The sequence below is a fragment of the Pteropus vampyrus genome, unplaced genomic scaffold (genome assembly GCF_000151845.1).
Source record: "Pteropus vampyrus isolate Shadow unplaced genomic scaffold, Pvam_2.0 Scaffold238, whole genome shotgun sequence".
Taxonomy (NCBI): Eukaryota; Metazoa; Chordata; class Mammalia; order Chiroptera; family Pteropodidae; genus Pteropus; species Pteropus vampyrus.
In genome coordinates, this window is record NW_011889019.1 from 2,358,065 (window position 1) to 2,377,422 (window position 19,358).

Here is a 19,358-nt window from a genome sequence, read left to right on the forward strand (position 1 = left end):
AGCTAACTGTCGGGGCGGGTAAGCAAGTTTTGACCACATCTGGGAAGTTCAGTTATTACAGGTATTTGTTTGTCTTCCAAGCTCTGGAACAGAATTCCTTGGTTCTAGGCGGATGCTGAGAAAAGTGAGGGAAACCTTATAGAAAAGCTCAGTAAGCACTAGATATTATTATCAATATCATCCTTTGGCCCAATACTCAACATCCATTCATTAAACAAATATTTACCAAGCACTTATGTTCCAGGCACGACACAAAACATTGAGGATAAAAAGATGAAGTAGACACAGTCTCTTCCTTTAAGTCACTTATGTCTAGTGAGAATGAGAGGCACAAACAGATAACTCTCATAAAGCAGGGTAAGTGTAGTGTCTTGGGTTAGGTGCCTTAGAAGTAGTCCCCAGGCAGTGATCCCAGGAAGTGCCAGGAGAGGAGTGAGAGGCTGAGACGGAGAAGGAAAAGAAGCCCAAGCAGAATGTGTTAATAAGCAGGTTACTGCTATGAGCAACTGGGTCTCAGTCCCACTGGGGATTTCTCAGAGCTAGTATAGAAGCTGTCTTGGTGCTGTCCCATCTGAGGGTAACAATCTGAAAGTTGCCCATTAACTCTCATCTCCTGGCCTACCCTGACTGCTGGCTGAGCACATGTGTGGCCATAAGCAGTAGAAAGCCATGGGTATATAGGAAATGATTGTGCCAAGAGCATGCGGGCAGGGCACTGACAGTGTCTGTTACATGCCCTTATAGGAACAAACCCAGAGCATTACAGAAGTCTCAAAGAAGAGCTCTCATCCCAGCGTGATTGGGTCCAAGAAGTCTTCTTGGAAGAGGTGACAGTCGAGCAGTGTCCTAAGGGATGCCTTACCTCAGGGCTGTTCAGCGTCAGCACAGGGAGAGTCCCTAATGTCTGGCCACACTAAAGATTTTGAATTGAGAGTTCTGACTAGAGTTAAAAAATTTCTACTTAGTACCCTATGCAGGTGGTTTGAGAGGTTGAGAGCAGGATAAGAACTAAGATGGCTGATATTCTCACAGTGCTGTCTTCTGCAGAATTCAGGAATGAGAGAGAGAACAGCAAGCAGTGAACTTGTATTTGCTCTTTCTAAAGGAAGTTCCATGACTTTTCTGGGTTCACCCGAAACCTACCTCAGGTTTCTGTCTATTTGTGGATTAGGGGCTTCCTCAAAGCATTCTTCCTCCCAGGGCTGTCATCCGCAGCCCTGCCCAGCCCCCAGATGATCGACACATTCACTCCTCCTTCATCAGCACCATCTCCCAATTAGACAAAGGATGTGGCAATCAGGCTGCCCAGAATTGCTCTCCCCACCTTCAGCTTGCCCTGAGCAGAGTTCAGATTGCACATTTCCCGACACTCAGAGAGACCCATTAATATTTAGCATGTTACATTTCCAAAGCACTTTGCTAACACGAATTGATCTTTCCGGCACCCCCTTGTGAGACAGCTCAGTACTGCTGGCCCTACCGGGGACATCAGGCTTTGGGAAAATAAGCTATTTAGGCAAGGACCACAGCTGTTGAGCTATGAATCCCGATTAGAACCAAAGGTCGATGACACCAGTTGTCTGAGCCACCAGACAGAACTCCAAAGTGGCCCCATCACCCCCTCCCTGCTAAGGATGTCCTGGAACAAACCCAGCCTTCTGAAGATTTAAAAAGAATGGATTTATCATCTTTAAGATCGTACTACTTACAAACCAGCTACCATTATGGAATGCTTATTGTTTGCTTGGAGCTGGGCACTTTATATAAAATGTATCATTTAGTTCTCACAACCCTTGCCCACCTCTGTGATGTCGCTACTGTTATTATTTTATGCATCAGAAAACTGAGGCACAAAAAGATAAAGTAACTTCTTTAAAGTTGTACAGTTAGTTATTAGTAGAGCTAGGATTTAAACTCAAGCTATTCAGCTTCAGATCTTTAATTGTTATGAACCAACCTAAGGGTGGGTAGAGAGACCATTCAAGTGGAATTACTCTTTGTGAAGTTCTGGTAACACCCTGGTAATTCATCATACGCATTGCAAGATTATTTCTGCAGGTAAAGGAAGTGGCGGGTAGGGGGAACTGTCTGCAAATGTGTTCTTGAGGAATAAGTATGTAAACTAAAGTTATTGGCTATTTGATTTCCTCTGATTTTACACTCGGCCCCCCATCCTGGCTTCCCCTAAAAGGACAGAGAGAAGACTAGTTCATCAATAAATAAGTGTGGGTCCTGTGTACCATGCATTGTGCCTCATTACAGCACTCACTCTGGTAGAGTACAGACACACATAACTATTGATGATTTGGTGGGAGCCCTATAACCAAGGATGATGAGAGCTCATTGAGAGGAGGAGGCAGAAATGACCTGTTAGTCTAGGAAAGTTAGGGCCGTTTTGTGGAGGTGACATAAGTTGGATCCTGATGGAGGTGGAGGAAGGAGAAAAAGGACATTCCAGGCAGAGAGGACAACATGTACAAAGGAATTAAGGTGTGAAATAACATGGCAGTTCAGAGGGAAATGAGTTCTGTCTGCCTTGAGCTGGGCTTTGTGAATTTCTTCAAATTAGTTGGGCTGATTTAGGGGCCCCTCTGCACTAGATAAGGAACTAGGTTATAAATTCGAGGGTGTCCTTGAAAATGGAATCTTTGTGACATGTCTAGCCAAATTCTTGGTGTTCTATTGTTTGGTAGAGGAGACAATTGTTTAACAAATATTTTTCGATTTTCTACTATATGCAAGGCACTCTGCTAGGTGCTGTGGATAAGGGATCATGACTTTTGAGTGCTACAGGGATGTGAGACAGAGTCTGGGACTCAGGGATTATGTACTGGGAAGGAAACTTTGAAGAAGGGTCACTGCCTCTACCACTCCCCTAAGGGAAAAAAGAATTAGCCTTGCGATTAAAAAAAAAAAAAAAGTCTGTTTGTTCTCTATTCATCTTTGTCCCTTATGAGCACAACTTTGTGCAATGCATATGCCCCTTTTCTGTGTTATCCCTTTACAATTTACCAAATTACATCTCATCCTTTAAATGACTTAATCCTCATGACTACCCAGTGAGGTAGGTGGCCTTGGTGGGTCTCCATTTTACAGATAAGGAATCCGAGGTTTAGTGGAGCATCTAAGGTTTTATGCTTTATAATAGTAGAAATTTTCTGGGTTCTGGTCTCGAGTTTGCTCTCTTGCATTTACCATCTTGCCTTCTAGGTTGGCACTCAGCACACAGCCAGAGGCCTCTGATGGCACCTTGGGGCGAGAGGTGTGGCTTTCTACACATCCTGAGGCAGGTGTTGAGGATGTTAAAATCAAGGCATAGATGATGCCATGTTGGAACACAAAAGCCCAGCTCTAAATATTTGGCTCAGTCAGAGCTGAGCTGTGAGATTATAAGTGGCAGAAGTTACTAGACTATTTCTCAGTTACCGCTCTGAGGAGTCAAGTTGTCCTCAGATCATGATGACTGTGAGCATATCACCAAGCCCTTCCCCTTAAGCAGGCATTGTGGCGTTGAATAGTTTAATAGTTTAGCCGTACAAGCCTTGAGGTCATAGAGTAGTAGCCTTGGTGTAGGAAAGCTAATTAAGGAGAGTATGTGTGTGCAGGTGGGGGTGCTGGCACAGCTCATAGCTGAAGAAGAGCATCATGTGCTGTGACCTCACAGCCCAGAGAGTCAACCAAAACAATAGTTGTGGCCATGCCCTCTTTAAGGTAGCTTTAATTAGAGTTAGGAGAGTTTTCTGGGCCTCTAACTGAAGATTGGGTATCTGGAGTCATTGCCGCTTATCAGAGTTCTCTGTCCTGCTTTTCCTCGGGAGCTGTCTGTCCATTGATACCTTGCCCTCCTATTGTCTTAAAAATCTTATGTTTCCTCCAGTTAATGCCTAAGACATCTACAATTCTAGGCGGTAGCACTTTATGAAGTAAGAATCCAAACACCTTAAAGTTCAATAAAATTCATATCCTTCTGCGCTTGTTGGCTAAAAGTCACAAAAGAAAAGAAATCTCAAGTTAGAAGGGATTAATCAGGCCCCACATCTCCAAGAGGCAGGCTTGTTTAGTCCCTCCTTCTCGATAACATTTTTTCTCCATATTCCATGCCATCCAGGTAACTATGGTATTATATCAAGAGGATATTAAAACTCTGAGGAAATTGTGAAATGTCCCCCAGCAGGGTTTTTCTCTTATATATGCCTTGTTCAAATGGTTTGGTTTGAAGCTAGGCTAGAGATGACCATGGTCCAATCACTGAGCAGACAGGTGACATGCAATCCCTAAGAGTCTAAGAACCAGATATCCTCTGTTAATTATCCTAGGACTCCAAAAGGTCACACTGTTAAAACAGAGGACCTGGCATCAGGAACATCAAATGCGAGGTGGTATAACTTAGTGGCTGAGAGCTCAGACTCTGTAGAGCTAGACTGTCTTGGTTCAAATCTCAGGTTTGTCACTTATTAGCTGCATAGCCTTGGGCCTCAGCTTCCTCCAGTGTAAAATGATAGTAATGATAGATTGTACCTTGTAGAATTGTGCAAGGATTGACTCAGATAGGGCATGCAAAGGGCTTAGTGCAGCTCCTGGCACACAGTAAGCTCTTGTTAAATGTTAAATGCTATTGTTTATTAAAGGGAGACTCCTTTTCCACCTCTAGGGCGTTTCTTTCTCTTCTTTCTGTCCTTGACCCCCAACCTTGACCCTCTCCCTAGTTTACATTTCTGAAGCAAGCTGCTCCAATATCTCCCTCTCTTCTGGTAGGGGATGTGAAGGAAAAACAGCTTGCACAGGAGCATTCTTTTATTTTCCATATTGCTTATTGCATCACCTTAAACCAATATACCACAGTTCATTTTTTATCTAAGAGCTAAGGGCCCTTTAAACCAGCCATTCCTTATTTATACTGTTAAAAAAAGAGAGAGAGAGAGAGAAGATCCTTTAGTTTCATGTTCCTTTATTGTATTTTGTAAGGGACTGAGCACATATTGGATACTGTGTAAATGTGAAACACTCTAACAATAGTAACTGAGACAGATGAGAAACTTAAGGAAGCAAAGTCACCATTTTGAATTTAGCTTTTTATTGACTGGCTGAGTGATTTGGGAGAGACAATGTGGCTCCACGGCTAAAGAGCCCACAGGGATTCAGAGGACAAAAGTTTGAATCTCAGTCACAGCAGCAGCTCCAGTGACCCCAGGCAGGCAGCTTCCTTTCCCTGGACCTCAAAATTTCCCCACACGTACTAGGTTTAATGCCACAAAACCATCTCCCAGGGATGTTTAAGCCAGGCTGCTGTATGTATTTATACAGATTGTGCAATGCACGAGGGTGTCAGCTGAGAGGGTGAATGGGGGCTGAAACGTAGCCCATGTTCGTTCATCAATCTGCACACCCTGGTGATGGGTCATGTCCATCTGCAGGAAGAGGTACTTTTTTCCTAATTTTCACAAAGGTACTACATGGGCTAGTGGAGGCCCTGTATGAATGAAGCAAGGTGACAGTGATAGGGCACAGAGCTTAGCACACAGAGTTTAGTGAATGGATACATTCACTAAATACAGTCATTGAACATCAGCTATGTGCCAGGCCCTATTCTAGGGGCTGAAGATATGGAGATGAATATATACAATTTCTGCCCTTGCATCCTCTTTCTTTCACCAGACCATTCTCCCCTACATTCAATCATTAGCAAGTCCTGTTGACATAATCTGCGAAATATCTGTCAAATCTACCCACTTTGTTTCAGTGCTAACACTATGTTTCGTTATTTCTTACCTATACTGCTGCAACAAATGGGCTCCCACTTCTACTCTGGTCTTCCAAACAAAAGCAAGAGTGACTGGATGAAAAAGTGAATCAGATAACACCAACCCCTTGGTGGCTATAATTTAACCCAGGGTCCTCACCATGATGTTAAGGCTGTGTCCACCTGGCCTTGGTTACCTCGTCATTCATCTGGATCACTTGGTTCACACTCTTGCCATCTGTATTAGGAGTCTCCAGAGAAACAGACCCATAGGATATATATATATATAATCTCCTACGTATGTGTGTGTGCATCCTACATATTTAAATCTAAACAGGATATATATTCTACGTATGTATATATGTTGGATATATTCTATATATGTGTATATACAAGATGTACATTCTATGTACGTATGTATGTATGTATGTATGTATTTTATGTATATATAAAAGGAGATTATTGTGAAGAATCTGCTCATGCAATTATGGTGGCTGAGAAGTCCCACAATCTGCTATCTGCAAGCTAGAAGCCCAGGAAAGTCTGGTGTATTTCCAGTCTGAGTTTGAAGGCCTGAGAACCAGGTGAGCCAATGGGGTAAGTCCCAGTCCAAGGGCAGGAGATGAACAGACCAATGTCCCAGCTCATACAGACAAAAAAGAAGGGACTGACTCCTTCCTTCCCCTGTTTTTTATTCTTCTCAGGCCCACAGAGAATTGAATGATGCCCACCTACAGCAGAGTGGGGAGCAATCTACAGTTGACCGTTGAACAACATGGGTTTGAACTGTGCGGGTCCATTTATGCATGATTTTTAAAAAATAAATATAGTCTGCCATCCTTATTTCCGGGTTTTGTGTCTGCAGATTCAAGCAACTACAGATCAAAATCAGCATTTTCAATCAGTGGTTGGGAATCTGCTTGGGGCTGACTATATGCACTGTTTATATAAGTGGCTTGAGCATGCATGGGTTTTGGTATCTGCAGGAGGTCCTGGAACCAATCCTTTGTGGATTCCAAGGGAGATGACTGTAGTTAAGTTTTTGGGAAGGCGTCAAAAGTTATATGTGGATTTTCCACTGCACGGGGGTGGGGGGTTGGTGCCCCTAACCTCTGCATTGTTCAAGGGTCAACAGTAGTTTATTGAATCCACCAATCCAAATGTTAATCTCATCTGGAAACATCTTCAAAGACACCCCCAGAAATAATGTTTAATCTGAGCACTTGTGGCCTAGTTGAGCTGATACATAAAATTAATAATCATACCATCCTACCAAAACTGGCCATTCTGCCCTTCAAACGGCTTAGCTCTTTCTTTGTATAGTCTGATCCCTTTGGCTGGAATACTTTTTCCCTGGTTCTTCTCTTGAGTATCTCTCATCCTTTTGTGCTCAGTAGGAAGGTCACCTGGACCACCCTTTAAAGGGGTGTCCATCACCATCCATTGCCAGGTTGTTCTATCACAAAGCAGCCACACTCATTTTGTAAGTACAGAGTCTTTGTTTATTTTCTGTCGTATCTGTTAGATTGTAAGCTCCATAACAGTAGGGACAATGCTTTTTTGTATCTACTCTCTACAACTTCAGTATCTTGCTAGTCTCTGGTGCATAGTAATAAATATCAATAAATATTTGCTAAATCAAGTCATTACAAGGAATTCATCTAATAGAAGCGTAATACCACAATGTGATGTAGAGATTGTAGTATGACAAAAGCAGTGGTACCCTGGTAAACTTACTCTCAAAAATAAAAAAATAAAATAAAATAAAATAAAATAAAATAAAATAAAATAAAATAAAAAGGCCCTGATTTGTCATTTGCTGATTTCCATAGTGGTGTAAATATTCTCATCACAGTCGATTTTAAGCTACCAGTGGTTTAAGAACTGACTTGCAAAATTCCTGAGTGTTTAACAGTTGGTTCTTTAAAACTGGTATGGCTGGCTCTAGCATATCACTGGAAGAAAGGTCAGCGTGGGTGCAGTGAGTACTCAGAAGAGAGGCAGTAGTTCATCTTGAGCAAAGGCTTCTTGGAGAAGGTGATACTTGATCTATTTTTAGAGGATGTGTATGTTGGCTCAGGTTCTATAGTGCTAAATTGGTTGACATAGCCCTGTTCTCAGTAGCCCACATTCAACTGTTCTTGGCTCCCCTACTCAGTTCATCTTTGCTTGGCTGGGAGTTATCACTTGACTCAGTGCAATCCTCAGAAAATCTTTCCAGGTGGTTGGTGTTTTACTAGGTTTGCTTTGAATCCAACAGAAGAGAATAACATAGGGTAGAAAGTTAGTCAAGGGAAAAAGGAGTTTTCCAGAGAGACAATGTGTTGTGTGCAAAAGTGAGAGAGTGAATGTAACACAAGAATTTGTTAAATCTAGATGTATAAGGGAGGAAGTACAAGGAGATTAGCTCCTGACAGGCTGTATTTGATAGGCTGAGAAGCATAAACTGGGCTGGGGCAGGTGGCAGAGGGAAAGGGAAAGAGACTGATTACTTTTCCTCTCTCATTCAAAAACTGTGGGGGTTTTGTTGTTGTTTCTTGGTATGGAATCATTTGATTAATATGTCTCTTCCAAGAGACTGTAAACTCCACAAGGGCAAGGATTGTCTTGTTTACTCTTATTTTCTCGGTTTCCAGCACAATGCCTGATATATGAAGTAGGCAACAAAATACAGCCTTGTTGAATGACAAATCACCTAGGGAAGTTTAAAAAAAAATGCCCATGCCCACATAACCCACAATAAGATCTGCTATAAATCTTACTCTTAACCTCTCAACCATAATATGAGAGGTGGGAGGGAGATAATATTGGAGCTGGCTTTCATATCTTGCAAAAGCCACCCAAAGGATTCATCTTCATTCCTCTTTCCAAACTCAGTCAAGTGAATCTTTTAAAGGATTTTACCAAAAGTGTGACATTTAATATTCCCTTTGCATAAATGGGCCTGTTGGTAGTATAGAGGATTCCATAGAGGTGCTAAGGTGCTGAGACCAGTAAGAAAGCCCATACTGTAATCAGGTAAGAAATGATGCAGGTCTGAGTAAAATCACTGGCAATGGATGTGAAGAGGGAACAGATTCAAGAGATACTTGGAAGATAGATTTACAAGATTTGTTGATTATTTGGGCATGGATGAAAGAGCAAATGAGAGAGAGGGAGGAATTTAGGTTGAAGATTGGAGTGATCATTAGTGAATACGAAGGAGGAGGTAGTTCACTTTTCAAGTTGCTATATTTGAGGTGCCTGTGGGACATGGATGAGGAGGGGTTAGTCAATGAAGTTGGGAATACAAACAATGAGCTCAAGAGAGAAGGGGCGGGGGCTCCCCTCTCCCTATTCTAATCAAGAACTCTAGAGAACATTAATATTAGAAAAATAATTCTTGAAAGAGACTGAGAAGAACGACCTGAGAGGAAGGAAAACCTGACTAGTGTCAGAAAATAAGTGATAAAGACTGTCCAATAGCGTAAAATGGTGCCTAAAGCTTAAGTTAGAGGACCTGAAAATATCTCCCAAGAGTTTGGCAACAAGGACACTGATGACAACAAGGATATTTTCCGTGGCGGCATAAGCAGCAGCACAGAGGACGAAAGAGGAAGTGGAGACAGCGAATGTAGACTACCTTTTCAAGAAACTTGGCTGTGAATCAGAGGGATGTTAAGATTGAATGGGACATGAAGAGATCAGAGTACGTTTCTAACTGAGCGTAAGAACAAAGGGTGGAGCAGACCCGAGCGTCACTTTACCAGCCCCCATCCTCCACGTGACCAGCAGACAACCCACACGGCCCTGGTATTGCGGAGACTACAGCCCCCAGAAGGCCCCGCGGCGCTGGGGGGCGGAGTCGAGGCCTGGCGCGCACCCCAGCGGCGCGAGCGGAAGAGCAAGACCTTCGAGGACGCGGCGGAAACGGAGAGCGACGGCGCCCCCGGTAACTAGCGTCCCCGCGTCCCTGCGCCTCCTTCGTTCCTTCCCTCTGTATCCCAAGTTTAGGGCCTGTCAAGTCCGCTTACCCCCTCACACTTGGGACAAGACTTAACTCTTTTGTTACTGGTATTTTTTTCTTCACGTGACGCGCAGGGCGGGCCCCCGCCTGAGGCTGAGGGTACTGGGAAGCTCCCGCCCTTCGACCCCCGCGGGCTCCGGGTTGCTGAGGACCCTCCCGCGGCACCCTTGTTTTCCCAGGGGCTGCGTGCCCACTGTGGGCCCTCGCTCCAAATAATCCCTGCGGTGGGAACATCCCTTTCCCGGGTTTCAACAGGTACTGAGCGGATCCGTGATGACCTAGGGATGGGGCTGTGGGCCGCAGCGGCCGCCCCGAGACGACCACGGGGCTGTGGGCGATGTCCGGGCCGCGAGCCTCTCGAATGAGTCCGCTCCACTGCCCAGGAGCCCGGGACTGGGCTGGTTGTGAGCAGTCTGTCCGGGAGGGTGGACTTCCTGGTTTTCTTGGGACGCCCTCGGAAAACCCCAACTCCGATTATTAAAGTTTTTCTTATCAATAAAGTCGCCTCTCAGAGTTGAATAAAGAAAGAATCTTAGGCTTTTACGTCTGATGTCCTGTGGGGAAGTGTCTCGGGGCTTCCACTTGCTCAACCTGTGATCTTTTGTAGCCCGTGTACCGCAGCCTGGGGCTTCCCTTTATGAAATATGGGGATAATAGCCTTTGGCCTGTCTTCCTTCCAGTGTCGTGGTAATCAACTTCTTCCTTCAGTAGAAGTGAGATATGTGAGAAAGCATGTTTCACATATAACCTGATTATTCTGTCTTAAGTCCAGGTCAGTTGAATTTTAAAATCACGTTTATGTCTTTGTAGACTTGATCATAAGCATGGTCGTGATCTTTATGAGGGTGAAATGAGTTGATAGACAGGAGGAAAGTGTCTTTGGAAACGAATATGGGCCATGCAGATGTTCTTATGCCATGTTCCTGATGAAGAGGCTATATCAGGGCCCTGTCACCTGTGGAGTCAATATTAAACTTCATCTAGATTTTAAAGTGCACCAGAATTTGTACACTTCCCTTCTCCTGACACAGACACACCTGTCTACCCTTGTTGCTTTGTTATAACCTTCCTTCTGCGCTCGCTACACAGGTACAAGTATCTCAGATGTGGTGCTAAACTAATGCTTGTCTCCAGTAGGTCTTGTGTCTTTTCTCCCCTTTCAGATACTACTGCTAAACCTAGCTCTGCTTCTAACACAATCCCATTAACGTAGTGTGCGTATTAGCTGAAATATTGTGGTTATTTTCACCTGTCCTAGGTATATGCAAGGAGTCTGTTTTTCCTCAGAGTTAGAATTCAGAATATAAATAGCCAGTATTCAGTTTTCTTTTATGGCAATTAAGCTCTGAGACTCTAAGCAGGTGGCTTTTTGTCTTATTTTTCTTCCCCTTGTAGAGAACGGGGATTTTACAATCAATTTTTTTATGGTTTGGAGGAGTAATAAATAGGTAATCAACTTGTATTTATTCTGAAATCATTGGTTGAAAGATACTTGAATGTGGTTCAGAAAACAAGATGGCAGTACAGTTGTTCAGATCCTGGTGATGTGACTTCTAGTTTATGACTTGGCTAAGTAGTTGATCTTTCTAAGACCTGTGCTAATTTCTAGAATGGAGATAATAGCATTTACCTCATAAAGTGTCTATAGAGATGAAATGAGATGTGACTATAAAGAGCTTAGTAGTGCCTGGAGTAAGTGCTCATTATTCTGTTGCTATTGTAATTGATGACTACGATAATGATAAAAAGATGATAATTTTAGGTAAAGTATTTTCTTGATATTACTTTTTTGTTTGTTTATAAAATGAAGGTAGTTATCCTTAACCCATAAACTTCAAATTCTATAAACAGAAGTTCTCAGATTTCAGGGTTTTTGTTATTTTTTAAGCTGTTGCATTTTATGTAAAGATTATATTATGCTGTTTTTCATTTTTAGAGATTTCTAAAATGCTGTTGTGAAGATTGTTGGGATGTGATGTTGGACTGGTGCTTCATTTAAAACCTGTAGTAAGAATGCAGTTTTCTGTCTGCACATTGTATCTTGTAGCAGAACGATGATCTGTGTTTATGATTTATATATTGACTACTGACAGAATTTTATAGAGTAGGGGTCCCCAACCCCCAGGCTGCTGACCAGTACCCATCTGTGGCCTGTTAGGAACAGGGCTGCACAGCAAGAGGTGAGCTGTGGGCGAGCAAAGGAAGCTTCATCTGTATTTGGAAGCTTCATCTGTATTTGCAGCCGCTCCCCAGTGCTAGCATCACTGCCTCAGCTCCACCTCAGATCATCAGGCATTAGATTCTCATTGAAGCACTGGTCCCTGATGCCAAAAAGGTTGGGGACTGCTGTTATAGAGCATTTTTTGTCCTTCTCTCCTACCCCCACCATTTTTTTTTTTTTTTTTTTTTTTAGCCAGACTTTTCGACTCAAAGTTTAGTGTAAGGTCCAGAAGACTTGGTAAGTGCATTTTTTGAAGGTAGAAACTCTTAGTGATTGGTGCTGATGGTGGGTGGCATTGGTATGTGTGTATCTATAGGGAGTGAGAGTTTAGAGAAATCAAGGATGAAAGCCTAATAGAGAAAACTGATTTGTTGATCAAAGCAGAGTTTTAGGGTTAAGAAATGAAATGTTTATTTTTGATTTCTTTAAATACCCTATTGACTACAAGATATTAGATTCAGATGTTTCAGAAATGTTTCCTTTATTCTTTTTTGATATTTCTGTTAGCTCTACTTTGTCAGTTTTAATTTTACCTTTAGTCATGAATCAGCAAGATAAATATTTTTTCACTACAGATTTGTTTATGAAATTATAACAATAGAGTCAGTTCCATTAAAATCTACTTTCTGTGCGATAATGTTATTTTTTCCTTTATGTCTTAAATACTTTTGTTCCTTGACTTTTTTTTTACTTAAAAGAAGTTTCTGGAAGGTAGACTCATTCTCATCTATAGCATCTAAGTGTGCATAGTGAATGCTGTTAGTGATGACTGTGCTGCATAGTTCTGAATAAGAACATTTTGTTGATTGTCCTATGTCCCTAAGGCATGCTCTGGAGAAACAGTATGGTATTGTGTAAATAACCTAAGCTTTGGAGTTAAGACAGCCCAAGGTTTGAACCCAGGCTCTGCTACTTACTAGTTTTGTGACGTTGGTTCATACAATCTTTCTGAGTTCACTTTTTCATCATCTGTAAAACAGGGATGATAATACCAATCCTCTGTGACTGAAAAGATTAGAGATTGTTTGAACTAGATGCATACTAGCCAGGCTTAGTAAGAAAGATGATGTTGTTATTTTATTTTTTATTATATTTTTCTGATAGTCATGGATTTTGGTGCTACATCTATATTCATTCCCCCAGTGCTTCACATGATCAGTGTACTTTTTGTTAGTCAAGGTTAAGGTTGTTGATTTTGACCATGGAACCCTGAAACACAGCAAAGCTAATTGGCCAACATGTTTGAATCTTTGACCCTGTCCTTATTAGCTCCATAAGCTAACTATTCACAAAATATCTCATCAGAATAAATGATAAGAATGGTATGTTGTTGATTTAGCATTCGTGCATTCATTAGACATCACAGAAGTAAATGAACTAGTGCTGAAGTAGAAGTATAGATTTTAAATTATGAAACTATAAATATAATATTGGCACTCACGCTTTGTTTAGAACTGGTGACCTGCAAGGTGATCTTTGACAAACACTAACCTGAACAGTAATTTAGACATTTATTTTAGTTGTTAAATTGTATTTATTGCAGACTTATCACCCATAGGAGAAGTGAGAAGAAATGGAACTAGGCTAGTCATGTCTTCAAAGAGAACCCTACTTCTTTGCCACCCATCACAAAATGTGCTCTTAGCGGGTGGGGTGGGGAAGAGTTCTCCATTAGTCAGCCCAGCAGGATGGATGAAGCTTGTGAAACTCCAAAGAACTTACTGAATTGCAGCTTGAGATAGACAAGAAGTTATAGGATGCTGCTTAGCAGCAGTAAAAGCTGCATTTGGAGCTTCTCTCAATGCTCCCAGTTCGTGGTGTGTATTTTTCACTCTTATGCAAGCTTTTTGTATAGTTTTCTATTCTTTAAATTCAGTCTTCAGTTTATAAATATTTGTTGTCCCTCTTTTTTTTTTTTTTTTTTAAATGTCAAACATGGCTGGTTTTGGACTAGGAATAAAAATAGAGAAGCACTGTCAGAAACAGCAGGTTCTGGTGTCTGGTAAGGTTCCCAAATAGCATGGCTTAACCTGTGAATATGGTGGTATGGATTTCTGGAATAGTCAAGTGGTTGACAGTTCATAACCACTTAACTTGGTGCAGAGGCAAAAATATGGGCAAAAAGTGTATGGCACTCAATATGGGATTTGCCTTTTAGAAAGGAATATCTGTGGTGTTAATATTGACTTGCAGTTGGACTGTTTCCAAGTTCTTTGCCATGGTATACCAGAAGGGTTTTAAAGAAAGAAAGGAAGCACTTAGATTTAAATCCTGACCGCTCAAATTTATACCAGTAGTCCTGTTTGTATTTGTTTTCATATCTGTAAAATAGAAATAACAGTACCAACCCTGCTTGTTTATAAAGATTAGAGAGAAAAGTTAACAAGAATGTCTCGGAAATGGGGTGGGTTACTGGGGGAAAGAAAGAAGAACTCACATAAACAATAGGTAGAGAGTGAAGGTTAATCAAAGACAGAGGGGAAGTCTGACACTGAGAGGGACAAGTCAGACAAAAGCAGTTAAAAAGGTTTCAAAGGCAGTTAAAAAGGCTTAATCAGAGATGTAGAGGAAGGGCCGACTTAGAAATGACATAGACAGATGCAGAAGGGGAGACAGAAAGAACGTGAGAGAACAACCGGGGCATGACCAAGAGATGGAGAGCTTATTGAATTAATTTTTGTTTATTTGAAGAGAACTTGTAAATATTTGTAATTAGCTAGGAAAGGGAAGAAAAGCAAATATTAGTAGTAAATCAAGTAATATGTTTATGTGGTTTTTATTACACTAAGATTTTTCCTTAAATACTAAATTTATTTTGCACATTCATCATGCATACACGAAGCCAACTTTTGTGTTGCAGACCTGTTTACTACTTACTTGATCCCTTTCATAGTGTAAACACATTTTAAAAAAAATTAAATTATTTCTTTGGAATTTTTTTCTTAAAAATCTAATAAACGCTTACTATAGAAAACTTGAAAAATATAGGAAATTTTTGTAAGAATGACAAAACAACAAAAAACACTCATAATTTCACAATCTAAACATTAACAAGTCCTACAGTTTTCATGTTTTTTTCTGTTCTTTTTTCGTAGGCATTTACTAACGCTCTTCTACTTTCCTAAAGGAATCAGAAAGCTGTCTATAAGTCCAAAATGATTTTATAAATTAACTATTTGTGGTAGAATTAATTTTACATTCCTATTTTGGCACTTAGGTACTTCCACAAACTGTGTACCTATTTTTATTCTTCTCTAGATTAGATTAATAGCTACAGACTATGTTATTCATCTTTGTGTCTTAGACATCTAGTAAAGTGTTCTACATGTAGGTACTCAGAATATATTTGAGATGAGTTCTTAAGTTCTCTAAGTAGAAACTGAATTAATTTAAACAAGTCTGCCTAATTTCTTAGTGGTAGTTTGAACTTTTCCTTAAAGTTGAGAAAAGCTTGATTTTAGGGCGTATGTGCATGTATGAGTTTAATACGAAGCTACTGAACTAAGAAAGGGTGCTTCTGTTTAGCTTTGTCTTGTAGCAAGCTACTCTGAAATTTAGTGATGTAAACTGTTTTATTATGCAGGGGATTCTGTCTTAATTCAGATTGGGCAGTGTGGAGATGGTTTGTCTGAGCCTTAGCTGGAAAGACTTGAAAGCTGGTGCTGACTTGCATGCTGAGAGCAACAATCTGGAGGCTTCTTTACTCACATTGTCTCATGGTTGATGTTGGCCATCCCCCAGAACACTTACGTACCTAAGCTAATTTGAGCTTCTTCCTAGCATGGTGGGTGGCTATTTTCTAAGAGTAAGCATCCCAAGAGAACCACGTAGAAGCTATGTTGCCTTTTGTGAACTAGCCTGGGAAGTCACTGACACAAGCTTGTCAAATTCAAGGAGAGCAGCAATTACACCGAACCCACTTCTCACAGGAGTGTCAGAGTCACACTGTACGAAAAATGGGGTAGGGAATAGGTGCCATCTTTGGGAAAGACAGTCTGTTGCAAGCAGTTTCTGAACTGAGAAATAGTAAGTTAAAAAACAAGTTAATAAAACTATCACTTTTTGAATCCTGTTGAATATTAGTAATGCTAATGGTGTTTTTATTAATTTAGTTTAACAGCTTATGCTAAATTTGTAAAAACTTTTAAACTCAAAACTATTTTAAATTATTTTCTTGGCTTTTAGGCTCTGAACAAGATGTTATTTCTCTCTCTCTTTTTTTTTTAACTAGGTTTGCAAGTTGGCCAGTTTCTGTATTTGGCTTTATCCCACCCCTATTTATTTATTTATTTAGCGAGGCAACCCTTGGTTGACCTTACTGATTGCAAGGACCTTGTCAGCTTACAATCCCTTATTTTTTAATTTTTTACACCTGCTGCATCTGGTCTTCTTAGATGGTCTCCCATCCAAGTACTAACCAGTCCCGACACTGCTTAGCTTCCGAGATCAGACAGGATCGGGCTTGTTCACGGTAGCATGGCCATAGACTATCCCACCCCCTTTTAAATTCATCAGTCTTGTTTTGTAAATAATCTGATACATGTAAATAATATACTGCATAAAATTTTAAAAATCAGGAAAGAAATAAAATCCACCTATATATAATTTCACCTCTTAGGTGTAACGAATTTGAAGTCCATAACCATACTTCCTAAATTCAAAGTGTGAAAATTGGAAGTTTTAAAGAAGTTTGTGCCAACTCGGTTGGCAGCAAAAGTCAATATAAGGCTATTTGTAGTCCATCATACGTAGCATAATGATTTATACTTTGCCCCACAGAAATATTAACGTGTTTAATTATAGAACATTGCCCCAGACCTTGGTTGGAATATTTTGTACTGTATAAGGTATGTATCATATTAACCTTTCCAAAATATGGAAAAAAAAAAATCTGAACTCTGCAGCCTGCCTGACCCCAGGACTTTTGGGTAAGAGATTATAGACCGGAATTAAAAACCCTAGTTCTAGGAAAAGATAAATTTATTAGCCTATCTTAGTGGTTCTAAACTTTTTTTTATCATATGACTCTTTCCAGAACTTTTGTGCTTTCATTTTACTTTTTCATTTTAGGAAAATATTCAAAAGGAAAGGCAGTAGTCTTGATTGTTTATGTGATGGGTAATTCTCTTCAACCATCCCAAATAACTGTTTAAAATTCAGTGTGACTATCTTTCAGTACATTCAGAATTTCTAGTGATCTTTTAGACTTCTTGGCTCTTCCAGTGTGAGAACCAATGATTTATTAAGTACTGGAGTTGATAAGCCCCAGAAGATATGTAGCTCTTGGTTTCTGCCATCAGTGTGTTTAATGTGATATTGCTCCTTTTCCTTTTTGCCATAGTTTCTTTTCTGTATTGTGCTTCTCATTTGTTTCCTTGAGTAGACTGAAACTTTTCTTTGCCTCTGATTCTTGACTTCAAGGTTGAGGAATTTATCTTTGATTTCATAATGTCACGTTTTAATTTCTGAAGTTTCTTATTTTTACTGTTACCATAAATTCAATATATGATTATTCTAGAGAATTTAGAAAATATAGCCAATTTTAACCACCTGAAAACTAGGGCAAGTTATAGGATATTTCTGGGCCTCCATTGTGTTAGCTGTCAAATCAACTTTCTAAGGTATTTGACACAACAGTCTGATGGAAGTGAACCCTCTCCTTAGAAAATCACTCTTAGACAAAAGAAGTCCTAGACTGGTCAGTCTTTGAGATTCTTTTAGTTCTGCTACTGGATTATCTCTGTTGAGATAATTAGCAATATCTATATGAGGTTATTTAGGCCTCATGGAAGAGGAGGATCTTGAAGTAAGTGATATAATGATAATTTGGAGAGAATAGAAGAAAATTCCACATAGAGTGATGAGAAGTTAGAAGCAAAAATGAGTACAGTATGTAAACTGAGTGAGACAAAAAGAGAATGTTAACAATATTGCACAAATGGAAGGTATGATTTTTACCGATGATTAGTCATTTGTTAGGTTTATGGGTGTGGGGATAATGAAAAAATTAGTAGAAGGCTTTGAAGGCTAGGTTGAAGAACTTAGGTTTGATTCTGTAGGTAATGGTACTTTTGAAAGTCGTGTGAAAGTTTTAGGTGTTAGATAATTGAGTGGTAGTTTAAAATATCTGGTGCTTTAAAAATAAAGAATAGTGTAAATGAATGCTCTGCTTTTTTAAGTAATCCATTTACAAGACCATGCATTTATTCTAGCGAATAATCTTTGGAATTTGTCTTTTGGAACTGCTTTCAGAACCAGTAGAGCCATATAAGAAAACTAATCTCATTACTTGATGGTCATATCCTTAGTCCCCCAAAGAGTATTATCTTGCTTAATCACTCATCTTATTTACCATACTTGTTTATAAATGATATTTAACAATTTCTAAAAATTAATCTTCAGAGGCATAAAATTTATTACCATGGTAGATATTTAATGACTATCATGATTGCTGAGGACAATCTTAAAATTAAGTCTTTAGATGTGGTACATCCTCAGAATAAGGTCTGATTAAGAGAGAGTGAGTTCTAGAAAGCCTGGGTTTGAATGCTCTTTTTAGTACATTAGTTATGTGTCTTGAGAAAGTTATTTAACTTGTCTGATTCTCAAGTTTCCTCATTTTTAAAGTGGAGGTAGTGATAATACTCCCTACATAAACGATTGTCGTGAGGATTAGCTCATAGACTTAGGACAATGCCTGGCAAATATTAAGAGCTCAATAAATATTAGCTATTAATTACATCACAACAACTACTATTATCGCTACTATTACCACTTTGTCTATTTTGTTTGTTTTAAAAATCACTTGTTCCTGTTTAATAATATCTCATACAAGTGAAATGATAGGCAGTTGGAGATAAAATTAGAGCTCAAATAAAAGATCAGACATACAGAGATGTGGTTTTTTAGAGTGTTTGACCTAGAACTTAGTTAGAGGAGAGCAGAAAAGACCAACGATGGAATATTGGGGAACTACTAGTAAAGGAATGGGAGGCAGGAAAGGAGCTGGCAAAAGAACTAGGGATAATTTAGAGAAAGAAAGAAAACCAGGAATGTATATTAGCATAGAGATTATAATAGGTTTAGATTTGATTGCAACAAAATAATAGACTTAAACATGATAGAAGTTTATTTTTCTAGATGTCAGGAATTCCAGTAGTAGTCTAGGATTGATATGGTTTATTATGGTGTCATGTTGTTGCTTCACTGTGCATTGGTTCTATATTTTTTGAAAATCTCCTTGTGGTCTAAGATAGCTATCGGAGTTCCAGCCATTTCATCCACATTCCAATCAGCAGAAAGGAGGAAGAGAAATATCTCTGTTTCTTTAAGCATCCTTCCTGAAAAATATATACTGTATCACTTTTTGCTTATATTCCTTTGGTGAAACG

The 19,358-nt window shown here is 39.9% G+C and overlaps 1 protein-coding gene across 11 annotated transcripts in view; it reads left to right on the plus strand.

Annotated features, from left to right (window-relative positions):
* Positions 1-9,569: 9,569 nt before the first annotated feature.
* R3HCC1L (R3H domain and coiled-coil containing 1 like) overlaps positions 9,570-19,358 on the plus strand; it is a 69,151-nt gene continuing 59,362 nt past the window's right edge. For 4 of the 11 annotated variants that reach the window (XR_896724.2, XM_011374026.2, XM_011374021.2 and 1 more), the window contains exon 1: positions 9,570-9,671. The gene's annotated coding sequence lies outside the window, so the exon portion shown is untranslated. The other 7 variants (XM_011374022.2, XM_023519787.1, XM_023519785.1 and 4 more) reach the window with 7 other exon arrangements.